The following is a 22,687-nucleotide window of genomic DNA, read 5'->3' on the forward strand; positions in this document are numbered from 1 at the left end:
GTTTCTTTACCTGGGAGCTCCATGTGCCAATGAGATCACAGGTACAGTCCTGGTCTGTATCATTCAATTTTAAAATCAAGGGTTCATTTACACAGGCACGTAAAATGTAGCCTCATTGGATGAGAGAATGTGAGTGGTTTGGAATCTGCATCCTAAGAAGAAACACCTACACTGATGAGATCATACGTAGATGTTGTTGTTGTTTGTCCTTTGTTCTCAGAGAGGACCATGACATCGGGGTCATGACTTGCAGTGAACTGAATTTAAGTGTGTGTGTGTGGGGGGGGGCTGTACAGTCACCAACCTCACTCTCTCCACTGGACCAGTGGCAAGATATACATCAGGAAGACTAGAGATGGCCCCAGATGTTTGAGGCATTTGGGGTAAAGTGACTTGCCCTGGTTACACAGTGAGTAAATGTCTGAGGTGAGATTTGAACTCAAGTCCTTCCAATTCAGGGCCAGTGCTCTATCCACTGAACCACTTACCTGCCCCTCATACGTAGATACAGGTGTTCAAAGTCATTGTCCTACTATGTGTTGGGCACTGGAAATGCAAAGACACACAAACGAACTGGTCCCTGTACTCAAGAAACTTACAGTCTCCCAAGGAAACCCACAAGTACATAGATCAGTATATACAAAATAAGTAAGAGAGAATATTGGTGGGGGGAGAGAAGGGGAGGTGTCAGGAAGCTGCGATTACATGAACAACACAGAGAAGGTGATGATGGAGCTGAGGCCTGAAGGAAATTCTGGAGTCTACAAGGCAGAGGGGGTAGGCACAGGTGTGTGTCCTAATACACAGATGCATCCGTCCCTGATGAATAACTAGATGCCTCTGGGGTCCTTTTCAGTTCTCGATCAATTAGATGATTCAATGAATTCGTGGATATGCTTTAGTCTATGTGACATGGAAGTAGGTCTGTGATTGAAAAATCGGACACAACGCAAGCATACAGGTTGCTTGAGTGTGTATGTGTATATGTGCATGCATGCATGTGATGTGCAGGTCTTGGTGGGGAGGGGGCAGGGAAGAGACAGTTCTCCCTGAGAAAGGAAACACCTGAAATTCATCAGGTCCACTGACAGCCCAGAACTGGGTCTTGCAGCCTTAAAGAGACAGGTGACTCATCATTTCCTTTGCATGTTTTCAGTGGGCTTGAAAAATGCCACTTGGTATTTTTCCACTTAGCAGTCCCTTTGGGGGGGGGGGAGGCGAGAGGGCATCTGAAAAACCTCCTAAGAGGATTTTAGTGACAAGCTTTCCTGATGAGGAACACCATGGGGGATTCTGCATCTGTGCCTGATGCTGGGAAAACAACTACAACCTCTAATTATTTCCCAAGCTTCAAATATGCCCTGGGGCTCCTCAAGTCCTCCCACCTTTCAATTATCATCAGAGTCAGCTACAGCCTGGAGATACCAGAAGCCTCTCCCTGCTTCATCAGAGCTTGTGAAAGAACCTTCTCCTCCCGGGAGGGGTATGCTGTCTTCTCCTCCACCAGCATCAAATTCCATCTGCAGGGTACCAAAGGCAGGCAGACTTGCCCAGTACCATCCCTGGTGTGAATTCTGGAGGAAGGCCTGGGAAGGCCTTCCCTTACTATATGCAGGCAAAAATGGATTCTACTGTTCCTTTTTAGAGGTTTGTTTCTCGATTGCTATCTCCTTTGAGTCTCATGGCAACAGATGGGGAAACAGAGGCTCAGAGAATTTAGCTAACTCCATGCATTCCACGAGAGTTTATCCAGAGCCTATTATATATCCAGGGTGACAGAGCTAAAAAGTGTCAGAGAGAGAATTTGAACCTGGTTCTGAATTTGGAGTTGAAGGGCCTGGGTTAGAATTGTGGCTCTGATCCCTCCTACTTGTGTGGAATGAGTCATTTGAATCTGTCTGTGGGTTACTAGGTGGCACAACGAATAGAGCACCAGCCCTGGAGTTGAGAGAACCTGAGTTCAAATTCGGTCTCAGACACTTGACACTTACTAGCTGTGTGACTCTGGGCAAGTCACCTAACCACAATTGCCTCCAAAACAAACAGAAAACCAGAGTCACCTGTCTGAGCCTCAGTGTCCACAAATCTGTAGAAAGAGGAAGTTGGACTGAATGACTTCTGACTCTGATTCTATGTCTCCAAGTCCAGCGGTCCAGTCACCACGCTAACTTTCATCCCACAGTAAAGTGTCTTCTCTGGCACCAAGATGGCCTACTTCTCCAAGGGGATCGTCACCTTTTATTGGATCACGGACCCCTCAGGCAGAATGGTGAAGTCCCTGGATCCCTTCTCTGAATCATGTTTTTAAATGCGTAAGATAAACTATAAAGGAAATCAGTGAAATTGAAATAGTTATCCAAATATCTAAAAAGCCAGTTTGGAGAGGCTGGGCTGACCCCCCGCTAGGAGGTACCTCCTTTTCCAATATCTGTCCTTAACTGAAGGATGGTGCCCAGTCTTGGGACAGGCTTTGTCCAGTGTGAGACACACACACACACACACACACACACAGAGTAACTCAACAACAGAGAGCGGTTTGGAAGCCTGGCCTTGCACATCCTAACCCAGGGCTCTTCCCGTTACTGCAGGCTGTCCATCTGTGCTTTTTCAGGAACAAACTCAACTCCCCCGCCTAGTTTTTCCCTGACTTCTGAAAGTTCAGGCGCCACCCACATGATCAAAATCACTGCTTCCAACAACCATGTAAGGGAGGTAGCATCATGATTGTTATTCCCATTTGACAGATGAGGAGACTAAGATTCACCGCTGCTGCCTGCCTGGGTGACTTGGAGTCAGTTATTTTAACATCTTTGGGTTTCAGTTTACTCATCTCCAAAATGAAGGGGGAAGGGAGAGATGAGGTCATCTCGAAGGTGCTTGCCAGCTCCGAGTCAAAGACCCTGTGACTCACATTGAGCTTTGGGGAGTCACAGGGAGAGGCCTGTGGTCACCCAGCAAGCATGGCAGCCAAGAGTTAGACTCAGGTCTTGTGACAGCACCCCGCCTTTCACTTTTGGTGGACACATGACGTTCCTTTGAGGTTCTAAGGAGGACTAGGTCATTTAATTGGATCCACCTCCCATCATCAACCCTTTTGTTTGCAAGAGAGTTGCAACAACCCAGGAATCACAGTTTGTTTCTGCCTTCTCCTTCCCCATTGCTTCCAAATTATAGTCTGGAGAAGTCATTAAGAGTGAAGGAACTTGGAGCCAGCCCTGAATTTAAAGGAAGGAATGATATTTAAAAACACGATCCTGGCATGGAAAATTCATTACCAGGAATAGAGGTGCTTGACTCCTGACTCTTCTGGGGATGGTTCAGTCAACTACAGAACTGAACTGGAGAGATGTGGAAAGGGGCCTCAGTTTCCTCACTCGTAAAATGAAGTTACTGGTCTGAGGTCCTTCCAGATCTGCTATCCTAGCATCCTAAGTCATCTGGTCCATCTCTCACCTCCAAACAGGGCTTCTTCTAGGCCATCTTAACTCACAGATATGTCGTATATGGTATTTTGAAGGATGATGTCTCTTGGACTCAAGTCTACTCTGTGAAATGGAAATGATAGCTATCAGGGACATTGTGGGTCATCAGAAATTGTGAAGCTCATGGGTAAAAATGACTGAATGCCTGATGTCAAATAAGGCTTGCCCCTGTCTCCACCTAGGGTCCTTCCTCTGGATTTCTTGATATGAAAGGAATGCTAATGCAGTCTGCTGACTGTTATCTGTTGTTTGTTGCTCTCACACTACCTGAACAACCCACCTTTTTCATTCATCCAAGCATCTGTTTAAAATATATGTCTCGGGAGTGGCTAGGTGGCACAGTGGATAGAGCACCAGCCCTGGAGTCAGGAAGACCTGAGTTCAAATCTGGCCTCAGACACTTAACACTTACTAGCTGTGTGACCCTGGGCAAGTCACTTAACCCCAATTGACTCACCAAAGAAAGAAAAAGAAAAGGACAATATTTTGGGGCAGCTAGGTGGCACAGTGGATAGAGCACCAGCCCTGGATTCAGGACAACCTGAGTTCAAATCCGACCTCAGACACTTGACACTTACTATCTGGGTGACTAGCTGGGCAAGTCACTTAATCCTCATTGCCCTGCAAAAACAAACAAACCTAAAAAGCCAAAACAAACAAACAAATAAAATATATATCTCACATGTAATGATGTATCCACTTCTACTCTTCCTCAGGGGTCCCTGGGCCTGGAGGTAAGTCCTATATGAATATTACATCAGTGTATAGTGAAGCAGCTTGGTGTAGTGGGTAGAGAATTGGGCTTGGAGCCAACTGGTTCACACTTGGGTCCAAGGCCCTCCTCTGCTCACACACAGGCTATGTAACCTTGGGCAAATCATTTAACCTCTTAGAACCCAAAACAAAGCTCCTAAATTATAAGTTGCAGAAATGATGCTGATCTGCCTTGGTAAATGGAGTTTCCTCACCTGGGAATTCTCTATAGTGATGAAATCACAGGTCCAGTCCCTAGTCTCTATGTTGTTAAATAGGATATTTGACATTCCTAAAATGTTCCTTGAGCAGGAAAGCCTGATAATACCAGAGTAAGTCAGAAAGACAAAAAAACAAATAAACAAAAAAAAACAACAACCAGCGTCCTAAGAAAAGAGTAGTAAGAAAACAAGCCCAGGAAGTCTATCAGCCTGATTAGGCATAAAGACCAAGGCTGAGGTGATATCCACACTGGTATTCCAAGGTCGCCCAGGGAATTTCCCTAGATATTTCTACTCTTTGTGGAAATGGTGAGGAGTGGAATTCAACAACAGTGTCTAATGTGCCAAGGACTCACCAAGTGCCATTTAGAGATGCCTCAGGACCTGCCTCCTATGTAGGGACACACAATACAGCATATGGTAAACTGAAATAGCATTGGGCCCCCAGTCTTCCTCTCCAGGGTCTTCCATGGGAGTAAGGCTGAAAGGACCTTGGTGTGGAGATAGCAGACTGGACAAACCACATGTGAGGAGGTCTGCACATTTCCAGGAGAGATCTGTAATCTCTCATATTCTGTAGATTGTGCAAGCTAATTCATCACATAACATAGATTAGATCAGAGATTCTAACCCTGGGGCCATGAACCAGGAGTTTGTGGGTTGATTGCAGGGGTGTCCATGAACTTGGATGGGAAAAAAAAAACCTTTATTTTCACTAACTTCTTTTTTTTTTTTCAGGGCAATGAGGGTTAAGTGACTTGCCCAGGGTCACACAGCTAGGAAGTGTCAAGGGTCTGAGGCCAGATTTGAACTCAGGTCTTCCTGAATCCAGGGCCAATGCTTTATCCACTGTGCCACCTATCTGCCCCCATTTTCACTAACTTCTAACTGAAATTTAGCACATCCTTTGCTTTTAAATCTAGGAAACAAGAGCAACTAGGTGGTGCAGTGGATAAAGCACAGACCCTGGATTCAGGAGGACCTGAGTTCATATCCGGCCTCAGACATTTGACACTTACTAGCTGTGTAACCCTGGGCAAGTCACTTAACCCTCATTGCCCTGAAAAAAAAAATAGATAGATAGATAGATAAATGAATGAATGAATCAATCAATCAATCTAGGCAACAAACTGAGAAGAGTTCTGAGAAGAGTTCACCAGGCTACCAAAGGGGTCCATGACATAAAAAAGTCAAGAATCCCTGACCGATATAGGGGATCTCAAAAGTCTTAGTATAGCTTAAGCTTAAAGTGATTTGCCCAGGGTCACACAGTCAGTATATGTCAAAGACAGGACTTGAATCCAGGTCTGAACCAATTGGCTCCACTGTCATCTCTTCACTTACTATATCAAGTTGCTTCACTAAATACCGATGTAATATTGCTATAGGACTTGCCTCCAGGTCCACTGCACTAAGACTTTTGAGACACCTTGTATGAACCAGTAAGTATGGGCCTCATCTGTAAAATGAAGTTCTCTTGAAATACAATGGCCATAGGTGGCTCCCAAAGGCCTGATGTTAAAACACACTTCATTACTGTTAAGAAATGGTAAACCAGGGCAGCTAGGTGGCACAGTGGATAGAGCACCGGCCCTGGAGTCAGGAGGACCTGAGTTCAAATCCAATCTCAGACACTTAAAACTTACTAGCTGTGTGAACCTGGGCAAGTCACTTAACCCCAATTGCCTTACAAAAAAAAAAAAAAGAAGAGAAAAGAAATGGTAAACCACAGGCAGACAGTTCCATTGCTATTAGTGTCAATTACTGTACTAGACAGAGTTGCTGAACTCCTCTTCTGAATACTGAAAGGTATTGGATAGGAGTTGTTTATTGGGAAGTGGTTTTCAAAAAGAATTTCCTTTTTATTGTGGATTCAACAAATATTAAGAAACATGAACATTTTGGTAAACAAAGAACATAAAAGGAGACCGGTCGAACATGAAATTGTAAACTTCTGTTCTGCATAATTTGGGTTCTTTTAAAAGCATGCATCAAATTCAATAGGATTTCAACAAGAGTACCCAGTGGATCTGCATTCCCCCCTCCTTCCCCCTTCCAGCAGTGATTGTGGCATGAAAATACATCAGTACAAAAAAGAAACTTTTCAATGAATTCATGTTATAATTATATTATGGGATTTGGGGTATTTTTTAGCATTTAATTTTTGCCCTAAATAGGCACCATTTCCCAACTCATGATATTCTGTTATGTTTGTGGTTTAGCCAATCCCCAATCACTTCTCATTCACTTTTCTTGTATTATTTTATATTATAGATATTTGAGAGGCAGTGTCACATGATGGAAAAAAACAACCCACTGGATTTACAGTCAGGAATCTTGGGTTAGTAGACCATCCCAAATACTGACTAGCGGTATGAACTCAGGTTAGGTCACCTAAACTTCTCAGAAATAAGGTTTCTTGTTTATAAAATGGGGACACTGATACACTGTGTACAATGTTATGAAGGAAGTGCTCTATGAACTTGGGAGTGCTCCATAAATGTAAATGCTAGACTTTCAGCTCCATGAGGACAGGATTCCATCTTAGCTAAACTAGGCATCTTCCTTGGCATTGGTGTAATAGTGCTATACACAGAATAGAGTAGAGTCCGTTGCTTTCTTCAAGACTGAACCCAGATCCCATTTTCCCTAGGAGGTTTCTGATAACACCTCTACCTCTGGTAGTGGCTACCTTCTGAGATTACCTTGCATTGACATTGTCAATATCTTGTACTTACATAGTTATTTGGCATGTTGTTCTCTCCCCGCCCCCCATTAGAATATTAGTTCCTTGATGCTAGGGACCATGTTGTTGCCTTTCTTTTTATCCCGAGCCCTTAGCACTCTACCTAGCACTTAGTAAATATTTAATAAATACTTGTTGACCAACTTAGCAGAGACTTTATAAGTATTGTTGAATGAATCAAAGGAAAGTGACCCTTTGACCATCTCCTATATTCTGCAGTCCTTTAACAATTCCCTAACTCTACATGTCTCTTCTCCCTACCCTCGTACTCCCTTGAATTTGGTTTACTTGGTCCCCTAGAGGAAATCTGAGTCTTTCTCAGTAATCTGTCTCTTAAAGGGACCCAGGGTTTAAGACCCTTCACTACCTGCCAATCCATACATGAAGTCCATGCATATCTATGGGTCCTGGAATGGATTGGGGTGGGCACAGGGGAGCCATTTCCTTTCTCTGGGTTTCATTATCCTCTCCTGTAAAATAACATTAAAAAAATTTAAAAATAAATAAATAAATAAAAGTAACATTTTTTGCAAACAAATCAATATTATTGAACGATTGCTGTATGCTTTTGATTCCTGAAGAGCAAAAAAGTAACATGGGCACCTAGAAACACAGGTGGTGCTGAAGCGGGCCCATCACCAGCAGCAGGCACAACTGGAGGGCAAAACCAACCCAAGTTGCCTTTGGCTCCTTCCTCTTGCTATGGCTTCTGCTGATCCAAAACAACTCTCCAGACAATGAACAAAACCTTCTAAAGGATGAGGAGGTCAGCTGGTTACTTGTAATTTGGGGACTTATCACAGAGTCAACAAACTTTACCTTAATCCATCAGCTGCCAAGGTGGGCAACAGTTGGTTTCCAGCTGATAGCTAATTAATCATTGGTTAAGAAGGTCGGCATTGACTGATAGCACGGGACTGGCCCAAGTCAGTATGACCCAGGTGGTCTCAGTGACATACTGGCTGTGCGAACTAAGGCTTTCACGGGACTTTACAGTTTCTGGGCAACCTTCTAACTGTTGCAGGCAGAGGGTAGTCTCATCCCTCTCTGAATTTTCTCTCCACACCACAGCAGATCTACACTGTGGAAACACTCTGCAGTTGCAGCTTCCTCACTCTGAGAAATCATCCGCACCCCCTTCCTCGATTGGTCAGTTCCTCCCAGCACCTCCATTTTAAGGAAGGTTGCCCAGGCCAGCCCTGTCTTTGTCCCCTGTGTTCCACTCCTGACTCTCCAGAGTTTCTTCACTCTGCTCCAAGCAGGTACTTTATCTCTCTTCTTCTCCCTTCCCCCCCCACTCGAATAATCAGCTTTCTTCTAGGTGTCATTAGAATGTAAGTTCCTTGAGGACAGGGACTGTATTTCTTTCTGCTTGTATTGTATTCCCAGTGTTTATTACAGCGGCTGGAATGTAATAATGCATAATAAATGCCTGATGGCTTGTTCAGTATCCCCTCTGGAAGCTCTCCATAGAAATGAAGTCATGAATCTAGAGAATAGACATTGAAATGGGACCCAAGGATGACTGCTCAACCTACCAGGCAGTCCTAGATTTGCTCTACAATGAGGACAGTGAATCTCCAGCCCATCTAAAGGGGGTTGAAACAGCCAATAGGTGAGTTTTGTTGGACTATGGGCTCTTAAAAATGTTACAAGGGAAGGTTTACTAGGGAAGAGGATGGGATGAATTTTAAGACATGAATGTTTATATTAAGGCAGAGGCCATCAAAAAAAATCCTTTTAAAAAAAATATTTTAAAACTAAAGGGCGTGTAAGGTTAAGAGCATTAGGAGAGTACAGAATGGATTGCCATGTAAAGAAGCGTCAGGGCACTTGATGGGTAGGGCTTCCTTTCTCCCCTGCCCTGAGCCAGGTGGGAGCTAAGAATGACTGAGAGGGAGCGTGAGGGAGAGCAACAGACAGGTATCATCATCCCATTTCCTTTTGTCTACTCTTCAGAGCCTATCTATACCATCAGTTACCCTTTCCTCCTTTGCTCTAGTCTCAGAGAACGAGATGTTTTGTCTCATGGCCAAGGCTAATTTCTCTCCTTTGGTCTTCAGTCCTTCCCTGTCCTCTCTTCTTTGGGGAGCCTTCCCCATCCATCACTCTCTCTTTTCCTCTTTAATCTCATGATACCTTCAGGTTCTTCCATTGCCTAAAATCACGATCAGGAATTGTGATAGACTTAACTCTTCTCAGCAATACAATGATCCAAGACAATGTCAAAAGACTTGTGGTGGAAAATACTCTCCAAATTCAGAAAAAGAACTATGGAATCTGAATGCAGATTGAAGCATACTATTTTCACTTTTGTTGTTGCTTTTTTGTTATTGTTCTTGTTTATTCTTTCTTGTTTTTTCCCCTTTTGTTCTGATTCTTCTCTTACAACATGACTAATGTAGAAATATATTTAACATAATTGCAATGTATAACCTATATCAAATTGCTTGCTGGCCTGGGGGTGGGGTGGGGTGGGGGAAAGGGAAGGAGGGTGGTGAGAAAAATTCGGAACTCAAAAATTCTTTACATGTAATTGGGCGAAAAATAAAAATTAAATTAAAAAAAAAACATGATCAGATCTCTCTGTCCTTAAACAACCCTTTCCCTTCCCCTGTCATCCCCTCAGATAATTGTCAGAGATATCTGGTTTTCCCCCCTGAAAAACTGCTAGAAATAGTCATCCCTATATACTCTGCTTTCACTTTCTCCACACCAAATTAATCCTTTCAATCCACTTCGAAGCTAAACCCTTTAATGAAATTGCTATCTCAAAGATCACCTTTTTACAGTAGTATTTTCATAACTTTTAAAATTTATTTAATATATCTTCCCACAATTACATGTAAAAATAATTTTACTTTCATTTTCAAAACTATGATTTCCAAATTGTCTCCCTTTCTCCCCTCCCCCCAACAATTAAGAAGGCAAGCGATTAGATATGTTATACATGTATAGTCATGCAAAACATATTTCCATATTAGTCATGTTGTGAAAGAAAACATAAATTAAAAAAAATAAGAAAAACAAAGAAAGTTTTAAAAGTATGCTTCAGGGGTAGCTAGGTGGCACAGTGGATAGAACACCTGGCCCTGGAGTCTGAAGGACCTGAGTTCAAATCTGACCTCAGACACTTGACACATACTAGCTGTGTGACCCTGGGCAAGTCACTTAACCCTAATTGCCTCACCAAAAATAAATAAATACATAAAGTATGCTTCAATCTGTATTCAGATACCATCCAGTTCTTTCTCTCAGGATGGGTAGCATTTTCATCCTAGTCCTTCAGAGTAGTCTTGGATCATTGTATTGCTGAGAATAGCTAAATGGTTCACAGTTGAACATCTTACAATATTGCTGTTACTTTGCACTAGTTCATGTAGCTCTTTCCAGATTTCTCTGAGAGCATTCTGCTCATCATTCTTTCTTTTTTTAATTTAATTTTTTTTTTTAGTGAGGCAATTGGGGTTAAGTGACTTGCCCAGGGTCACACAGCTAGTAAGTGTTGTGTCTGAGGCCGGATTTGAACTCAGGTACTCCTGACTCCAGGGCCGGTGCTCTCTATCCACTGTGCCACCTAACTGCCCCTCATCATTTCTTTATCAGAATAATATTTCCTACACAATCACATACCACACTTGTTGAGCCGTTCCCCAATTGATGGGCCATCCCTTAATTTCCAATTATTTGCCACCAGGAAAGAGCTGCTATAAATATTTTTGAACATATAGGACCTTTTCCTTTTTATTTTTACCTCTTTGGGGGTATGTTATGCATACATAGTTCCAAATTGTTCTACAGAATGGTTGAATCAGTCACAACTCACCAACAATGCATTAATGTCTCATTTTCCCCACATGGCCCACCATTCCTTTTTCTGTCCTATTTGCCAATCTAATAGGTATGAGGTATGAGGTTTTTATTTGAATTTCTCCAATAATAGTGATTTAGAGCATTTAAATAGTATTTCCCCAATTACTCATATAGTTTTCCACATTCTTTTTATAATATTGAGTTCCAAATTGTTCTCCTTCCCTTCCTCTCATTCCCCCTCCCTAAAACAGCAAGCAATCTGATATAGGTTATACATATGCAATCATGTAAACATATTCCACATTAGTCCATATTCTGAAAGAAGAAACAGAACAAAAGGGAAAAACCACAAAACAAACAAAAAGTGAAAATAGTATGCTTCAATCTGCATTCAGAATCCATAGTTCTTTCTCTGGATGTGGAGAACATTTTCCTCATGAGTCTCAAAGATCACTTATGATGTTGGTTCAGTTGTTTCAGGACATATCCAATCCTTCGAGATCCTAGTTGGGGGCTTCCTTGGTAAAGATACTGGAATGGTTTACACTTCTTTCTCTAGCTTATTTTATAGATGAGGAAACTAAGACCATAGGGTTAAGTGACTTGCCCAGGTCACACAGCTAGGAAGTGTCTGATGCTGGATTTGAACTCTGGTCTTCCTGATTCCAGACTTGGCAATCTATCCCCTCACTGCCCCCAAAGATCACTATTAGAATTAATTGCTAAATCAGTGGCCTTTTTGTAATCCTCATACTTCCTGACCTTTTTGTGCGTTTTTGTAGCATCTGTTGGCTTCACTCTCTCTATCTGGCTAGTTTCTTATCCCTTGGTTTCCATGACATTGCTCTTTCCTGGTTCTCCTCCTACCTGGCTGTCTACTCATATCCAGTCATTTCCCTTTGTTCATCTTCCTCCTCCATCTTCTAAGTGTGACTGTTCTCCATTTTACCCCCCATTTTAGGCTTTCCTCTTTCTCTACACTTTCTGCCTTGATCTTATCTATTCCAATGAGTAGATGTGTCACTTCTCAGCAGATAATTCCCAAACCTGTTTATCTAATCTTGAATATTTCTGGGCTTCAGTCCTTCTTCAAACTTCACATGCCCTGAACCAATGCAATCAGTTCCTTCTTGAACTTGCTCCTTCTCCCAGAAGTCCCTATTATTTTTGATGGTACAACCCCTCTTTTCAGTTACCGAAGTCCAAAAACCCAGTCGTTGATGACTCTTCACCACTTCACCCCCATCTCTCATATCCAATTAGCTGACAAGTCCCAGTCATTTCTACATCCACAACATTTTTTTTCATCTTCCCTTTCTCTCACTTCCAAGCTCCCCAATCTCATAAAAGACCTTTATCACTTTTCTCCTGGATTATCATAATGACCTCCTAACTCATCTTCCTGCCTCCATTCTCTCTCCTATCCAATTAGTCATTGACAGCTGGCAAGACTTTAGTCAGAGTGCTCAGGTCTAGTCATGTTACTCTTCTGCTTACAGACATTCATTGGTTTCCTATTGTCCATAACAATGGTCTTCAAACTTTTTGAGTCATTGACCCCGATAAGTAACAAAAAATTTGAGTAAACTCTATGTGTATGTGTATATACACATATAATATATTACACATACATGATACTATACATATGACACAAACATGTTAAGTATACTCTGTATAAGTATCACACCACATGCATGTATAGCACAGTACATGACATACAAACACACAACACACACTTATTAGACATATGACACATACATGAACACATGACATACACGATACATATATTAGCTATAGAGATAGCACAAAGTTTAATATATAATATATACTTATAAGATTATATATGTACAACCATACTAATACTTAATGGTAATATAATTATATAATAATAATAACAATGTGTCGTAAGCTTACAGGAAGTAATAGACTTTTTTAAAAGATAGAGACAAAGAGAGATAAGAATACCTGGATCCTGGATCATAGGGCGAGTACCGAGAATTGGCAGAGTAGGGAGGGTTGAGGTCTTTCAATCGGGCAGTCCCATCTCTCATCCTGCTCTCTCCCACCAGTTGGACACTGCAACGGTTCTCCGCAATATCTGGAATTCATTTCCCTCCTCCCATAGGACCATCAGAATTATGTTCTTCTTTCATGTTTGAAGGTCCAGTTGCTACTTCTTCCATGAAGCCATCTCCCTTTCCTCCCAGTGAAAAGTGTTCTCTCTTCCTCATATTTTCTTAGAGGATCTTGATTAGAGTTCCCTTGGGTCATCACACTCTTATGTTTATGCAGCACTTGGGCACATGTTATGTTAGCCGTAATACTATGGAAACTCCCTGAAGGTAGAGACTGTGATGTTGTTCACCTTTGTAGCCCCCACTACTTAGCACAGTGGCATGTGTGTATAGGAGGTACATGATACTTTACTTATGCCACATTCATTATATTTCAATCGTTGAATAAGCATCCAGAGCTATGCTATATGAGCATAGGTTTCTGCAGCTCAACAGGATCTTAGCTTCCTCTGAGTCCAACCCCCCTCATTTTCCAGATGAGGAAATCAAGGCCCCAGGGAGGTACAAATTAGATGCCTAATTGGAGGCATCCTTGTTACCAGCATGCTCTGCTTGGCAGGCATTGCATTCTTTTCAGGTGAGCAGGAGGGGAATTTCCCCAAATCCCCAGGTGCAGGAGCAGTGCCAAATAGGGCTGGATACCAATCTGGTCTTGATCCCAGATTTCCAGAATTCCCAATTCTTTAGGCAACCCGGCTTCCAACAATGTTCCTGACCTTGCCTACCCTTATTCCTCCCAGACACTTTGCAGTCCATCTTGAAGGGATTTAAAGTCACTGGGGTGAAGGAGATGACAGATTGAGGCCTGTCCTTGATTATAATGGAGAAACGGGCAAAATCCTTGTGAACTGACTGCCCCTGAATAACCTGCTTAAGTCCTGGCTGTTCTTGTCTCTTTAATCCCCTCCCCCCATCCCTCATGCACCCTGAATAACTTTTCCATTAACATACACAAGGAAATATGAAGTCTTGTGGATCATATCAGTTTATTTCTCCTCATCTATAAGATGAAGAGGTTGGACTGCATGGCCTCCAGGTCCCTTGTAGCTCAATGTCTCTGATCCTATGAATATTGCCTTTATTTCCTCATCCTATGGTTCAGCTGGGGAAAAAAATCTTAGTAGTCATTTCTAGAAAAACTATTTAGGGGTAGCTAGGTGGGTACAGTGGATAAAGCACCAGCCCTGGATTCAGGATGACCTGAGTTCAAATTTGACCTCAGACACTTGACACGTACTAACTATGTGACCCTGGGCAAGTCACTTAACCCAACTGCCTCATCCCCCCCAAAAAAAACCCAATAAATTAATTTTTAAAAAGAAATGCTATTCAATTGGTTTTTTAAAAAAATTTTTTTGTTCTTCCGAACTTGACAAAAACCCCCAAAATACAAACATTTCCTTCTACAAAAAGAAAAAAAAAAGATTGTGTATGCAACCACAACCCTCTTATATACAGCTTATTTTTTAAGCCATATATAAATTTCAACGTTAGTGTTTCGAAGTTCTATTGTTTGTCTAAAATTCCTTCTGAACTTTCTTCTGTTCATTTGCTGTGCATTTTGGGAAAAAAAAACACTACTCTTTTTATATCTTCTATTTTTGACATCATTAATCTCCTCTTTCCTCACTCAAACTCATTTCTATTTAAAAAAAAACCTTCTCACATACAATGAATAATCATAATTAAGCAAAACAGATCTATACATTGACTCTGTCCAAAAAAAAAGGTACCTCTTGTCCAAGGCTTCTAAATTGTGGGTCGCAACCCCATAGGGGGTAGGGTAAACTGAATGCCAGGATTTTGGCAACAGTAAAGGTTATGTATACCTACTTTATATACCTATATACCCGAAGTTGTGGAAAAATTTCTCTGTCATAGAGGGGTTGTGAGTAGAAAAAGTTTAAGAAGCCCTGGGCTAGACAACAGGAATACAAAGAAAGGCAAAGACATAGAGGTATTTGTTATTTCATAATCCGTTCCCATAGTTCTACTCACTTCACTTTCCATCAGTTCATACAGGTTGTCTCAGGTTTCTTTGAACCCATCCTTTTTATTATTTCCATTCATTCAGATAGCATAATTTGTTCATTTCCCAATTGATGGTCACCCCCTTGGTTTCTAATTCTTTGCTTCATCAAAAAGTGTTGCTGTGAATATTTTTTACATAGGAATATCTAGTCTGAGTTCCTTATTTGGGATGTCATTGAAGGGCCATATTCTACTTCTTCCTGAACTCTTAGAGAGGGGTAGTTAGGTCCTATATGGTCTTCTTCTTCTTCTTCTTCTTCTTCTTCTTCTTCTTCTTCTTCTTCTTCTTCTTCTTCTTCTTCTCCTTTCTTTCTTTCTTTCTTTCTTTGTTTCTTTGTTTGTTTCTTTATTTCTTTGTTTCCTTCTTTCTTTCTTTCCTTCTTTCTTTCTTTCTTTCTTTCTTTCTTTCTTTCTTTCTTTCTTTCTTTCTTTCTTTCTTTCTTTCTTTCTTTCTTTCTTTCTTTCTTTTTTTGGTGGGGCAATGAGGGTTAAGTGACTTGTCCAGGGTCACACAGCTAGTAAGTGTCAAGTGTCTGAGGCCGAATTTGAACTCAGGTCCTCCTGGATCCAGGACCAGTGCTTTATGCATTGTGCTACCTAGCTGCCCCCACCCCCAATATGGTCTTAACCTCAATTTCTTATGTTCCTGATACTGGCTTCCATGTCTCCTAGTCTTCAGAGTCTTCAGTGGTAGCAGTTTTCCAGGCACAGTTAGACCCTACAAATTCAGAGGACTGAAGTCTTCAGGGCCTTCTGGAGCATGTTGGGTCCAAGTTCTGTGGACTTCTGACCCCTCTGAAGCCCTAGGTTGTGGATTTCTGACTGTTCACCCCATCTCCACCATGAAATGTCTTCAGCCAGGAACTCTGGGATAAAGACCCCACCGTGACCCTGGGGTACAAAATGCTTCAGACTCCAGGCATCCCTGAAGCATCTCTGATTTAAGCATCAGCCAGTAAAGAAGCCAAGAGTCATGAGCCTTCCCTAGAATCCATGGGCTCTCTTTTTGTGCCATCCCAGGCTGAGACAGAGCTTGCTGTTATTTCTCTTTTCCAGATCTCTGCTGGAATACATGTGGGAGAGGTGAAATCCTCTTACCCCTTTCACTCAGTCAAAAGAGACCTTTGATTAACATGGCTATGTTCCTAAGGTAGAAGAAGTATTAGGGAAGATGAAGTATGCGGGAGGAAGTGCGGCATGGTGAGTATAACCCTAGAGCGAGAAGCAGACAGTCTGGATGCTGTGCTCACCTCTGCCACTTACTACTTGTCTGAACTGGAGGCTCAGTTTCCTCATGTATAGGCTGAAGGTCCTGCACTAGTTTGGGATCCCTTCCCAGTCATGATCCCATGATAGACATCATTGACTCCTTAACTTCCTGCAGTTAGTATTAGAGTAAGCTGAGAAGCCGATGTGCATTAGACTCCCTGGAATTATCTATTAAACATGCCAGTGGGAGTTGTTGTTTGTCCTTCATTCTTTTTTTTTTTTTTTTTAGTGAGGTAATTGGGGTTAAGTGACTTGCCCAGGGTCACACAGCTAGTAAGTGTTAAGTGTTTGAGGCCGGATTTGAACTCAGGTACTCCTGACTCCAGGGTCGGTGCTCTATCCACTGTGCCACCTAGCCGCCCCGTCCTTCATTCTTGAAGAGGACCATGATATGGGGATGAAGTCATGACTTGCATTGAATTGGATTTAAGTGAGGGAGAGCTGCACAAGGTCACCAACCTCACTTTCTTCTCTAGAGCCACCTGGGTCCAGTGACAAGATATACACCAGGACAACTGGAGATGGCCTCAGATGTTTGAGGCATTTGGGGTTAAGTGACTTGTCCAGGGTCACACAGCTAGTGTCTGAGGTGAGATTTGAACTCAGGTCCTCCTGACTCCAGGGCCAATGTTCTATCCACTGTACCACCTAGCTGCCCACACTCCCATGCCAATGGAAATTAAAGGCAGCATGAATCACTAAAATCTGTAGATAAAGCAAAAGTTCCATTTTAAGTCATGATGGTCAAGTTTTCCAGAAAAAATAGATTTAAATAAGTTTCATTTGGGATCCTAGGTTCATGAGAGCATTTCTTCTCAACAAATAGCACAATGTCCCCACTCTGGCCAAAATTTCAATGATTTGAAGCCAGAGATGATCAAAGAAGTGGATAAAGAGCCCCCAAGTAGTTGAGATGACCAAAAATAGCAGCAAATCATACGGCTGTGAAAAAAGCTACTAAAAATGTTTGTTGAATTGAAATATACATAAAAAACCTTTATAACATGTTTGTTAGATGCTCTTCCTTCCAGTCCTCCAATGGACTCCAAACACAAAAGCCAGCTCTGACAATCTTATGAAGGATTGGTAAACTCAGGACTCTTTAATCTTTGGGAATTGTTTAATGTTTCTCATTTTTCTTGACTGGTTCATGGTATTTGACACTATTGACCATCTGTTCTTCATATTCAACCTGAGCCAACAAGTATCTGTTAAGGGCCTACTATGGGCAAAAGATTCTTGTGCCAGGTAGCAGCTAGACCTGGAATCAGGAAGACCTGAGTGCAAATCCAGCCTCAGATACTTCCTAACTATATGACCCTGGGCAAGTCACTTAACCTTTGTTTTCTTTAGTTTCTTCAACTAAAAGTTGGAATGATAATAGTACCTACCTCCCAGGATTGTTGTGAGAGACAAATGAAGAGTATGGTACATTGTAGGCACTAAATAAATGCTTATTCCCTTTCTTTCCCCCTTCCCCTCCCCTAGGTATCAGTTCTCTATTTCCCTTCTCCCAGCCTTAGCATGGTCTATCCCTATTTCCTGGAATCCACTCCTCTCTTTCCCTCTGCCTCTGAACTCCTACCTGCTTTAAAGACTAAAATCAAGTACGGAAGACTTGACTGATCTACCCATCTGCCAGTGCCCTCTACCCTGACTCCCAATCACCATATAGCAATTTTTCCCCCTGGGGCTATGAGGGTTAAGTGACTTGCCCAGGGTCACACAGCTAGTAAGTGTTGGAGACACTGGACTCCGCCCATCTGCTCTATGGTTGAGCCGCGGAACTGCTTGACATTTAGTACTTAGCAAATACTTAGTAAGGACTTAGTAAATGCTTGTTGGTTGACTGATTGAGGATGCGGAGTCAGAAATGGCAAGCTCTGCTCTTTAGTCCTGACATTCTTACCTGAAGGATAGCTGATTACTTGTATTAGGTAAATAGATCAGCATGCACAGCTAATTGAAGGATGGGGGAGGGGGTGATAACAATTAGGAGGAATTAGGAAGAATTAGGAAAGGTTTCTCAGAGAGGACTGAGCCTTGGATGAAGCCAAGGATTCCAGATTGTTGAGCATGAAGGAGAAAAAAATAAAATAAAATAATCATGCCCAGTAAAGTAGGCAGGAATCAGACTGGGAAGTCCTTTCAATGTGTATTTTTAATTCGGAGGCAATAGGGAGTCCCTGAAACTTCTTAGTAGAGTGATAGGACCAGACTGTGCTTTAGGAAGATTAACAGAGGTCTTTTCAAACATCTTCTCTTCCCACTGCCAACCTCTTCAAATTTGGGGTTTCCTTCCCCTGGGCTCCAGGGGTCAAGTGCATTGGTGCCATCCTTTGACCTTCAGCTCATTTCCAACCAATTGGAGAGCTACTTTGTGGCCTGTGTATCCCACCCATGTTATTTCCTAGTCACTTGCCTCTCCTCCCCCTCGCTGCCAAAGTGGGGAAATTGAATGATAGAGGTGAAATTTCAAAAACTTACTTCAAAATTCAGAATCATTAAACTCAACACACAGACCACCTCCAGAGTTTTCAAAATTTATCCTCTTGTTACTGCATATTCTCTTCTCACCATCTTCACCATACATTCAGATAACTTCCAAATCCATATCTCCAATTCCTGATTCCCCCCTCTCCGCAGCTCTATAGACGTGAAGTCAAATGGATAGACTGCTGCTGGACCTGGAATTAGGAAGACCTTAGTTGAATCCTACCTCACCCTTTTCTTAGCTATATAACTCTGGGCAAATGACTTCATCTCTGTCTGCCTTATCTGCAAAATGGGGATAATAACAGCACCTACCTACCAAGGTTGTTGTGAAGACAAAATGAGACAATATCTGTAAAAGTGCTTTGTAACCCTAAGGAGCTACATTAAATGCTAACTATTATAGTTCCTTTTCTTTCTTTTTGGATCTTAATTTTCTTGATATTTTGGGTTTTATATCACTTTCATTTCTGAATAAAGATAGAAATATATACACACTATATATAGTGTATGCACACACATATATAAAATGTAGACACATACACATACTTCCTCCCTTTCCCTTTGAGACACCCTTGAGGGAGCAGCTTCCTTAGGGTAGTAGGAGCAGAAGAGAAATTACAGGAAGAGAAAGAGGAGAGAGGATGCAGACCGTGAGGACCCTCTATTTGACAGTGAAAGGAAGGAGATCCTATATTTTCTAGAGAAGGAGGGACAGGGTTAAATAAGATATGGGACACCAGAACTTGGAGGCAGAAAAGGAAGCAGGGAAAGGGAGAGATTGAAAATGCCTGATGAATCCCACCTCCTCTAGGAGCCATCCAATTCCCCCTACCCCTAAATGACTTTGTATTTACTTTATAAATTGTGCATATAATTATTTGTGTTCTTTTTCTTTCCCCCAATAGAATAAGTTACTTTAAGTCAAGAACTGTCTCGGGCTTTGTATCCCCAGTACTTGGCACATAGTAGGCACTTAAATGAATTGTTAAATGAATCTGATTGAATCACCTTCGTTATACTGATGATGGGGACAGAAGAATGGGGAGAAACATTGTAATGGACTTATTTTGGGGGGGGGCTTATTTTTCCTTCTGGGCTTTTAAGTTCTCGATGAAGGGGCAGGTACCAACTTTTATTTATCTTTTTTATCTGCTATTGTGGTAGCTTTCAAATGAGGCTATCAAGTCTCTGAAGAAAAGTCTGATACTGGGGGTAGCAGGATGGAGGACCCAGGTGGCTTTGTAACATCACAGGGAGGTATGATTGTGTCACAGAGGGAAGTGACCTGGAGTGTTTTGGGACACACCCTGGGTCACTGGATCTAATAAGTGGTTGGGAGGAGATGGTGTTTTGGCCTCATAGAAGTATACTGGGGGAAAAAAAAAATGGAGAATATAAACTCCTTGAGGAGAGCTATGAGAATCAGCAGCTGCCCATAACTTCTTAGTGTGTGATTCCGGTCCATGTTCTCTCATAGATCTTTCCACATAGAATTTACATTGTTACATTTTGTGGCTACCGATGGAGTACTCAGGCTGTGGATGTGTTATTCCTTCTTTTCCCTATGTGATCAGTTCACTCCCTTTTGCCAAAGATAGAAATTTATGACCTTAATGTAAAATGTAAAATATCCCTTAAAGGAATGTCTTGTATGTGATCATTACTGGAAACATAGTGGAAGGAGGTTGCATCTACCATGTCTATCCATCGATTGCCTCTTGGGTCATATCCATCTTTGATTCTTTGGAACTTGTGGCATTCCAATATATTATACATTATTTTGTACAATATATTTACAACCATTCAACATCACTAGGAGAACATTGGTGTGGGGAACATTGGTGTCAGGAAGCATCTTGAAAGCCAATGTTCGAAACAATGCATAGTTTCACACCCCACTCATTCTCTTCTCTTCATCACCTAGTCAATTCTCAGCCTAACTCACTGTCTCTTTGCCATGTTTGTACATATCTATATACACTTAACAGTCACTGTCTTTGCCATTCCGCTGCATGCCACATTTTGAAAATAGGCATTATTTGATTCTATTTGGACTATTAGACCTATCTCTTTTGTCATTTCTCTTACAAATTTTTAATTTTTTTATTCTGACAAAGGAACATTTTTCATATACAAAGAATATAAAATGAAGATTATGTGGTGAAAATGTACGTTCCTATTAGGTTCAGCTTGCTTTTCGTTTTAAGTATCTAATAACATCAGCATAACTTTCCAAGTGGTTCTGCTTGTCTGTTTCCTTCTGAACTTACTTTTTTCTGTACATTCAAAAACTCTGTAATCACCCTTTTTTCTTTCCTTTTTTGTAACCCTATTGTTAACTACTTTTCTTCCCCATTCTCCCAAATAAAAAAAGAAAAACACATGTCATAACAAAAAGACATAGTCAAGGAAAATAAACCCACACATTTGTTGTGGCAAAAAAGGTATTAGGCTCATTTATTTTGAGTAATAATAGCTAGCATTGGTAAATTGTTTTAAGGTTTATAACACATTTTACATGTCATTTCATTTGAGTTAAACAACACAGAGTTCATTAAGGAGAGGATAAGTGACTAAATCTTAGCTTTATAGATCTTTATAGATCCAAAAGGTGTAGTTCAGTTCTTTGGCAACCCTGAGCCAATCAAATCATGCCCAAGAGCTGAAACCGTCCAACATCCTCTATGTCAAACATCCACTACACTTCTACAATGTACTGGGGAAGAATAGAAAAATTAAAAGAGACTTAATCCCTGTCTTCCTGGAGTTTACAATCATCTAGTTGGGGGAGATAACATTTTACATGTTCAAGTACATATTATTATCAGGGGATCCCTAGCTTATAGTTCAAATTTTAGCTAAGGGGCTTCCTGCTGTAAACGCGACTAGCCATTTAAGGTCAGAGGCATGAGAGATAGATAGGTTAATCACCTAGGAACCAGGCAATAATACATTGCATGACAATAATCACTTGCCTATATAAGCTTTGAAGAGAACAGCCTGGTGAGTAGTCCAGGCATGGTGGTGCCAACGTTCGCTCCGAGGGCAAGAACTGTCTCCTATCCGTATTCTTGTTGTACATCGCCTACATAATGAGCACTTAATAAATGCTCCATCTAAACTCACGACTCCTCATTTCCAATCCAGCGCTCTTCCCAGTCAATCAGCAAGCGTTTGTTAAACACCTTCTATGGGCAGAGGCAACCAGCTGGGGCATACAAAGAACAAAAGTGAAACCATTCCTGCTCTCCAGGAGCTTACTTTCTATCTCAGGAGACAAAGGATACACTACACTAAACTCTTCCTGGGTACGTCTAAAGCACTAATTCGAAATCCAATTAGTAATTCACAGAATCGCTGAATTTTAGAAGGGACTTCAGTAGCCCTGTGGTTCAATAGAAACCCAAAAAGAATCCCCAGGAAAATGTACGGGGGAAAGTCGTCTAATAGACTCTGCTCGTCCATTCTATTTATTTATAGTTTTCATTACTGGAAAGCTCCTTGCTCCTTGGCTTGGGGTCCATAAAACGCTCCACTGACAGCTACACTGCTACCTAATCTACCTCCTGTCCTGTTCTTGTGATTTGCTTATTTGAACCCAAGCACAAGAATTAATCATCTTTTTGAATCTCATCTTATTAGATTCAGGCCAAGCCCGGTCAAGATCTCTTGGGTCCCGTTTCTGTGGTCCCTTGTTACCTATCCCACCCTCCCAGGCTACCGCCTTCTGCAGATTGGACAAACGTGCCCCTTGTAATTCTTTATTCGAGTCATTGATAACCATTTTAAAGGGCCACATTA

The sequence above is a fragment of the Dromiciops gliroides genome, chromosome 5 (assembly GCF_019393635.1).
Source record: "Dromiciops gliroides isolate mDroGli1 chromosome 5, mDroGli1.pri, whole genome shotgun sequence".
Classification (NCBI taxonomy): Eukaryota; Metazoa; Chordata; class Mammalia; order Microbiotheria; family Microbiotheriidae; genus Dromiciops; species Dromiciops gliroides.